This window comes from Sus scrofa, chromosome 6, assembly GCF_054392235.1.
Source record: "Sus scrofa isolate SSC_HxYL_T2T_F1_AM1 chromosome 6, Sscrofa_HxYL_maternal_Yorkshire_Landrace_v2.0, whole genome shotgun sequence".
Taxonomy (NCBI): domain Eukaryota; kingdom Metazoa; phylum Chordata; class Mammalia; order Artiodactyla; family Suidae; genus Sus; species Sus scrofa.
Genome location: NC_139388.1, coordinates 60,855,395 through 60,864,596, shown reverse-complemented (window position 1 = coordinate 60,864,596; position 9,202 = coordinate 60,855,395).

Here is a 9,202-nt window from a genome sequence, read left to right as displayed (position 1 = left end):
CCCTTAGATGGCTGACACATTCTGCAGGCATGTTTTGTGCTGGTTGACTAGAGCTTCCCCTTGAAATACTCGGTGTGGTGCTAAAATTTGATAATCTGTGAGATGCCCCAGGTGATTCCAGTCCAGATCCATCCTTGAGCAGCAAGGCTCTGCGTCCTCCCAATCCTGAGGGCTGGGATCTGGGCTGAGGGGGCAGGGGCTCTCCTCTGCACGGGGATGGAGCAGGGCTGGTCTGTGACCTGCAGGGGATTGTGGGGTCCAGCTGAGGTGCCCACAGCTGCAGTGTGGGTGAGGGCCTCACCAGGAGGGGAGCCTGATCTCAAGAGAGTGTGAGATGAGAAGAAAGGGTGGGTAAGCTCCCCTCTTGATCTCTGAGTCTCCTGTCCTGAATCCCTCCTGGGACCGTGGGCAGCAGAGTCCTGTCTCTTCCACATGGTGAGCTCTCCCCTGTGTGTGTGGTTGTGGCACAGGAGGGAGGGGGTGTTGATCCTATGTGTAAAATCACATGTTTTCAGCTTTCAGGATTGACCTCTAAAGACTTGTGTTCCCTGAGTAAGAGGCCCAGGACGGGCGGAAGAAGACAGAAAAGGAGTTGGGAATGACTGTTTCTCAGGTAAAGTTGTAGTCTCTATTGATTTCATCACTCTGTCCTTCTTTGGACTCACGAATCTTGTCTGACTCTGAAGCATCCTGCCTGACACCTCTCTCCACACTCACCTTCCCTCAGGGTCTGTCATCTCCACTTAGATTCAATCCCCATGACCCAGTGACCCGGAGCTTGTGACGAGGCCCCACTGGACATCGTCCTGAGCGGGGCTTCACACCCGTGGATTGGAGATGGGGTGTCAGTGCTGTTGCTCAGCAGGGATTATTTAGAAGCCCCCCTGGATGCACTGTCCTCTCTCCATAAACCTGCATGAAGAAGCTTCATGTAGAAGTCATAATATGCACAATACCTGGTAAAATCTGGAAATCAGAACAGTTGGGGCAATTTGTTCTTTTTCTAAAGCTAATGAAACTAAATGTGTGAGTCAGTGATTCTAAATCCTAATGGTTGGGGAATGGAATGCAAAGTTCAGAAACAGATATAAGTGTTGGAGAGTATTTTAGTCATCACTGAGTTTAAACTATGAAGTCAGCCTAAATCTCTGACAGTTGTAAATTCTTTAAATCACTTTCATTACTTCCATTCCTCAAGCTGGAGGTTGTTTTTTGTTTGTTTGTTTTTTCCTTTCTCTTTTTAGGGCTGCGCTTGTGGCATATGGAAGTTCCCAGATTACTCGTCAAATCGGAGCTGTAGCCATCGGCCTGTGCCACAGCCACAGCAATGCCACATCTGAGCCATGTCTTCGACCTACAGCACAGCTCACGGCAGCGCCGGTTCCTAACCCCTGAGCAAGGCCAGGGATTAAACCCTTGTCCTCAAGGATATTAGTCAGGTTCGTTACCACTGAGCCACAATGGCGACTCCAAGAAAGTTTTTACTCTGTGGATTGTATCCTGTGATACAAAATTGCTTAAAATTGATGCAGGTAAGGTTCCAGCTTCGTTCTTTTGCAAGTAGATATCTAGTTTCTCAATACCATTTCTTTTCTTTGTTTTTTTGTTTGTTTGTTTTTTGTTTGTTTGTTTGTTTTTCCTTTTTTGGCCACCCTGTGGCATATAAAGTGCTCAGAGATAGATCTGAGTTGCACTTGCAGCCTACACCACAGCTGAAGCGATGCTGTGCCTGCGTCCCAGTGCTCCAGGGTCGCTGTCAATCCATTGCCCATCAGCCCTTTGAGGAATGGCGGGAATTCCACAGCACCATTTCTTATTAAAATTATCCTTTCCTCTTCATTTAGTCTTGGCAACTGTTTGTCATTAAATTTTCCGTATATTCCAAGGATCCTTTCTGAGTTTTCTGATCTGTCGCATTGGCTTATGTATATGTGTTTACGCTGGTATTATATCATCTTTTTTTGTGTGTGTGTCTTTTTATGGCTGCACCTGTAGCATATGGAAGTTCCCAGGCTAGGGATCGAATCAGAGCTGTAGCTTGCAGCCTTTACCACAGCCACAGCAAAGCCAGATGCAAGCCACCTCTGCGACCTACACTACAGCTCATGGCAACACAGGATCCTTGAACCACTGAGCAAGGCCAGGGATTGAACCCACGTCCTCATGGATATTAGTTGAGTTCATTACCCCTGAGCCATGATGGGAACGCCACATCCTCTTGATTACTTTGTAGTATGTTTTGAAATCTAAAAATGCTGCCCACCTTCTCTTTTTTCAAGACTTTTTTTTGGGCTATTTGGTGTCCCTTAAAGATTCTGTATGAGTTTTCACGTATTTTTTTTTTCTGTTCGTGCTAAAATTGCCACTGAAATTTTGATAGGGATTAATAAGTCTTCTGGCGTTCCCATTGTGGCTCAGGGATAACAAAGCCAACTAGCATCCATGAGAATGAAGGTTTCATCCCTGGCCTTGCTCAGTGGGTTAAGGATCTGGTGTTGCTGTGAGCTGTGGTGTAGGTCGCAGATGCAGCTCAGATCCCACGTTGCTGCGGCTATGGTGTAGGCTGCAGCTACAACTCCAATTCGATCCCTAGTCTAGGAACCTCCATATGCCGCAGGTGTGACCCTAAAAAAAAGACCAAAAAAAAGAATAATAAGTCTTCTAGAGTTCCCCCTGTGGTGCAGTGGGTTAAGGATCCAGTGTTGCCTATAGCTGCAGTGTAGGTCATAGTTACAGCTCGGATTAAATCCCTGGTCTGGGAACTTCCATATGCCCTGGGTGTGGGCACACCCTCCCCCCCAAAAATAGGAAGTCTTCCATTTCTCTTTATTTTATTTTTTCCATTACCATTGATTTACAGTATTCTGTCCAATTTTTTTTAACTTCTTTTATTATAGTTGATTTACAGTGTAAGTTTTCCAATTCTTGACTCCAGGATGTCTCTTAATTTATTTGTATCTCCATGGACTTCCTTTAGAACATTTAGTCATTTTCAGTGAACAAATTACAAATCTTTCTCTTGCTTGGCTAATATTTCTTTTTTTCTTTTCTTCTTTTTTTTTTTTTCCAGGGCCACTGAGGCATATAGGAAGTTCTCAGGCTCGGGGTCAAATCAGAGCTTCAGCTGCTGGCTTATGCCACAGCCATAGCAATGCCAGATCTGCGCCTCATACATGACCTACACCAAAGCTTGAGGCAACACCAGATCCTTACCCCACTGAGCAAGGCCCAGGATTGAACCTGCGTCCTCATGGATGCTAATCAGATTTGTTTTTGCTAAGCTATGATGGGAATGCCATAAGATGTTCTTTGAAGCAGTGATTTTTCTCATGGAATTGTTTTGCTTTGTGTGTGTAAGACCTTGTTACCTGCAAAAAAAAAAAAAAAAAAAAAAAAAAAATTTTACTTTTTTTTTTCAATTTGGATAATTGACTGGGACACTCAGTGCCTTCTTGAACAGTAGTGCAGAGTGTGCATCTTTCCCCTTTGATGTAAGCGTTTAGCAGGATAAACTTCTATTTTTGTGTAGCTTTAACTGCCTGTGATAAATTTTGGTTATGTTGTGGGTTTTTTTTTTTTTAATTTTTTATTCATTCAGGCTCTGTGGCACAATGGATAAAAATAGAAGTACGTTGGACTTCTATTTTCATTCATACATTTTTATAGTTTTCCTTGCAATTTTCTCTGTGATCCAATATTTCTTTAAGAATGAGGTGTTGGGAGTTCGTTGATGGCTAAAGAGGTTGAAGATTTGGTTTTGTCACTGTAGCGGCTCTGGTCATTGCTGTGGTGTCTATTTGATCCCTGGCCATAAGCACAGCCAAAAAAAAAAAAATGAGGTGATTAATTTACACACTGTTTTCCAGCTGCTCTTTTCTTTTTTCTTGTGTGTGTGCTCGCATGCGTCCATAGCATGAGTAAGTTCCTGGTCCAGAGAATCAGCATACAGGAGTGAGAACTCTGGATTCTTAACCCCCTGAACCACCAGGGAACTCTTGCTCTTTATTGGCAGTATCATTCATTGTGTTTAGAGAAGGTATTTTTGGAGTTCCCGTCATGGCGCAGCAGAAACGAATCCAACTAGGAACCATGAGGATGTGGGTTTGATCCCTGGCCTCACTCAGTAGGTTAAGCATTGCCGTGAGCTGTGGTGTAGGTCGAAGATGTGGCTCAGATCTGGCATTGCTGTGGCTGTGGCGTAGGCCAGCAGCTACAGCTCCACTCAGATCCCTAGCTTAGGAACCTCCATATGCCGCAGGTGCGGGCTTAAAGGACAAGAAGACAAAAAAAAAAAAAAAAAAAAAAAGATGTATTTTATCATCTCAGTCTTACATTTGTTAATATTTGTTTTCTGACCTAAGATGTGGTCTGTCATGGAGAATGTTTCACATGTGCTTGAGAAGAATGTCTTTTCTGCTGTTTTGGGGTGGAGTGGTAGGTACAGTTGTTTTATTTATTTATTTTTTTCTGTCTTTTTGCCATTTTCTTGGGCCGCTCCTGCGGCATATGGAGGTTCCCAGGCTAAGGGTCAAATCGGAGCTGTAGCCGCCGGCCTACATGGAGCATGTGGAGTTCCCAGACCATTGATCAGATCCAAGCAACAGTTGCAACCTACTCTGCAGCTGTGGCAACACTGGATCCTTGACCCTCTGTGTCGAGCTGGGGGTGCAACCTGCATCCCAGCACTCCAGAGATGCTGCCAATCCTGTTGCACCACAGTGGGAACTCTTGTACTCATTTATTTATTTATTAGTCTTTTTTTTTTCCCCTTAGGGGCACCCCCAAGGCATATGGAAGTTCCCAAGCTAGGGTTCGAATTGGAACTGTAGCCACTGGCCTACACCACAGCCACAGCAGCGTGGGATCTGAACAGCATCTAAACCACAGCTCATGGCAACGCCGGATCCTTTAACCCACTGAGCGAGGCCAGGGATGGAAGCATCTTCATAGATACTGGTTGGGTTCATTACTGCTGAGTGACTACAGGAACTACTGTGTTTATATTTTTGAATACAGTTGTCGAGATTGGGGTAAAAGTATTCTGTTTTTATCATGTCCTACCATTTAGTACTGTTGGCACTTTTTGTCCCCAAAATGATGATTCACGTAATGTAAAGAATCATGTAAAACCACGTCCCAAGACAACGCCTGTCGCTTCCGTACATCGTGTGATTGTGTATGTGTCCAGGAGTTCATGGATGTGCGGGTCTTTGGTTTTGATAATAGACATCATAATTTCATAACTATGTTTTATATCTTTTTGGAGTTGAAATTATACCTTAAATATATTCCTTAGCTTGGGATTTTTTCCTGCACTAATCTGTTAATGGTTTCTGTAGTAATAGAATTACTAACATGTTCTGTGTGTGTGTGTGTCCACAAGTACAATGACCCTTTATGCCTTTCCATGTTGTTCACCTTGAACTTCTTTCACGTTTTCTCCATGTACCCTCTGTCACTCTACCTTTAATGGTGTGTCTGTTACTTAACTCCGTGCTTCTTTAGTTTTAATTCCACGGCCCAAGCACCTTTAGGTTCTTGCAAGTTCAGCTGCTTATTTCTGCAAGTTCAGTGTCATTTCTTAGCATCCTGACCTGAGTTGAGTTTTTCCATTCAGCTTTGATGTTCATAAAAAGGTCTTATTTATAAGGTATTTAGAGTCATGCTTTGTATGTAGGAAGTATTCAGATACCTTCTATATAGATAACCCATTGTTGAATTGTATTTGTATTTCATGCATTGTCCACAATATAGAAGTCCACATTGATTAGATGATACCACAATTTTATGAAAAAGCATGAAGAATTAAAATTTGATGCCCGTGGGAGCTCCCTTGTGGCTCGGTGTTATGGATCCAGTATTGTTACTATAGTGGCTCCAGTTGCTCCTGTGGCACAGGCTCAATCCCTGGCCCCAGAACTTGTGTGTGTGTGTGTGTGTGTGTGTCTTTTTAGGGCCACATCTGCGGCATATGGAGGTTCCCAGGCTAAGGGTCGAATAGGAGCTATAGTTGCTGGCCTACACCATAGCCACAGCAACGCGGGATCCGAGCCGCGCCTGTGACCTACACCACAGCTCATGTCAACACTGGGTCCTTAACCCACTGAGTGAGGCCAGGGATCAAATCTGTGTCCTCATGGACACTAGTCAGATTTGTTTCCGCTGAGCCACGACAGGAACTCCTGGCCCCCAAACTTTCACATGCTACATTGGCTCAGTGGAATGAGAACCCAACTAGTATCCATAAGGACACGGGTTCAATCCCCGGCCTTGCTCAGTGGATGAAAGATCCAGTGTTGGCCTTAAGCTGCAGTGTAGGTTGCAGATGCAGCTCAGATCCGTATGCTGCAGGTGTGGCCTTAAAAAGAAAAAATAAAGAGTCCCATAAATTGCTCTAAATACCTTTGTGTGGATCTGTCAGATACATACTTCAACTGAATTGATCCTTGCCCCTCTTTCCTATTCTCATTTTATGTAAAAACTCTCCACATGGGCTCTTGATGAAATGGTTTTCCTTTCAGGCACCGTTGACCTTGGAGGACATGGCCATCGAGTTCTCTTGGGAGGAGTGGGCCTGCCTGGACCCTGCCCAGAGGGCCTTGTACAGGGACGTGATGCTGGAGACCTGCAGGAACCTGCTCTCCCTGGGTGAGCATCGCTTCCCTCTGGGAGTCGGGATCTGCCCTTGGGTATCTTTGCGTTTTCCCTCGTGTGCCTCTCAGGAGACCCTCTTGTGCTTGACGGTCCTGTCGACTCAGGCATGTAAAGCCTCATGCTTTGGTATCAGGAGTTTAAAATTACCTTCTCCTTTGATGATCTGCCCTCTCTGTGATACATGAGGGGTTGTTCTAGAACTTAAATGTATTTATAAAGCTCGGTGGCAAACTCTGAATATGCTCACGTTACCATTTTCTCCTCAGGTGCTTTTTAGGGGGGTGGAGTCCACCTTTGGCAGGGATAGAATTTCCCAGGCTAGGGATTGAAAAACCCTGTCACAGCAGTGACCATTCCAGATCCTGAACCCACTGTGGCATCAGGAACCTCCCATCTCCCCGTATGCTTTTGATTTAGGAGTTTTAGATTTAGAGATACTTTTCTGCATATTATACTGTTGCTGTATATTCAGAAGGAGGAAGGCAGTGGGTGGGTTTTTACATTATTTTTCTAGATTTACCGGCCATGTCCTCAGTGCTTCTCTTAAGAAAGAACTGGAAAAGCCACAGCAAATCACTTTTCCTTCATATACAGAGGGATTTCTGGGATGGATCTGAATGTTTTATGTACTTTAGCAAGAGAAAGAGCCCTGAGCTGTGGAGAGTGACATGGATGCCTTTGGGACATATCATAGCTCGAAAGGGCGCAATGGAAGCTTGCATATAGTGTTTGGGGAACTCCACTCATTAGAGAGGTCTTTGGAAATACAGAAATTGACTTATTATTGTGAATATTGAGAGAAAGCTTTTCTTCTTTGTAACTTATCACTGTCCTTCAACAGTGTAAAATGTTTCCTTCACCCTCCCGTGGGTCTGGGCTCCTAAAGAGACAAAGGCAAAGTTTGTGGGTTTTTGTTTTGTTTTGTTTTTGCTTTTTAGGGCCACATCCACAGCCTATGGAAGTTGCCAGACTAGGGGTGAATCCAAGCTACAGCTGCCGGCCTACGCCACAGCTACAGCAACGTGGGATCCAAGCCACATCTGTGACCTATACCACAGCTCACGGCCACGCCACATCCTTAACCCACTGAGCAAGGCTAGGGATTGAACCTGCGTCCTCATGGATCCTAGTCAGGTTCGGTAGCACTGAGCCACGGTGGGAACTCCTGGCAAAGTCTTTATCATGACCCACAGCACTTGCCATCTGGCTCTCGTGAACTGGTTGTTGCTTGACTTTGAGAAGCATGAAGTAGGCTGTGTTATTGAGGTCTCTTGCCCTCTCCACTCTCCTTCAGGGCATGATTCCATTGGATGCTCTGTTTTCAGGCCATACAGATAATACCCAGTGCCTTCAGATTCTAATCACTGAACCTTTCCCAGTTCCATCCCCATTTGATGTTTTTAAAAGACCTCATCAGAAGATGGGAGAATACTGGCTGCTCTTTGATTCCTCTGGTCCCTCAGAGCCTGTGTGGAGCTGTCTCAAGCCCTGTCTGCTTGTTTATACCCCTCAGACATTCTATCTCTTCTGCTTTAATCACACTCTTCAGAGGTGTTTCTAATACAGATAGGTAGTTGGATTTTCTGTAACTGTTACTTAGAAAAAGGGACAGTGGACAGAGATTCAAAAGTTACTATTGTATAAGAAGAGGTATTAAAATGCTGTCGTGTTTATTCAGACACTCCTTTGCATCATATCTTTTTTTTTTTTTTTTTTTTTTTTTTTTTTTTGTCTTTTTGCCTTTTCTAGGGCTGCTCCCGCAGCATATGGAGGTTCCCAGGCTAGGGGTTGAATTGGAGCTGTAGCCACCGGCCTACGCCAGAGCCACAGCAACGCGGGATCCCAGCTGCGTCTGCGACCTACACCACAGCTCACGGCAATGCCAGATCCGTAACCCACTGAGCAAGGCCAGGGATGGAACCTGCAACCTCATGGTTCCCAGTCGGATTCGTTAACCACTGAGCCACGATGGGAACTCCTGCATCATGTATGCTTTTCTGTTGGAATTTGCTCTCAACAGCATTGTTTCTGATCCTGTTAATAAAGTTAAAAATTGCTCTCCCTTGATCACATATGTTTTGGAGCCAAGGAACTGGATATTGAAGGGTAATGTATAGGTAGCAAATTGTTGTATTTATTTGTTGTTAGTATATCCACAGAGTGTTTCATATGTTATTACGTCATTTTGATTTACACATCACGGCCTTTGAGAATGTTTTGTTTCACATGGGTACATTATGTTACAGGAGGTAATTAGTGAATATATTTTTTAAATTGTTTTCTCAAATTCTTCGCTTTCTCTATACTATATTTGTTTCCCATTGTTAACTGAGACTCATTTAGGTTATTCACTAGATAAAATAGTCTTGGTTTATTTAGTTTGACAATATATTATGTGTTCTTCATCATTTATTTATAGTATGTATGCAAAATATATGTATAGTATAGTATTCTTTTCTCTTCAGTTCTGAGACAGCAGAGTGTCCACTCTTACTTGCTACATGTGTTGGGGCGAGTTGTGGAGATACACACTTTCTTTGATTGCTAA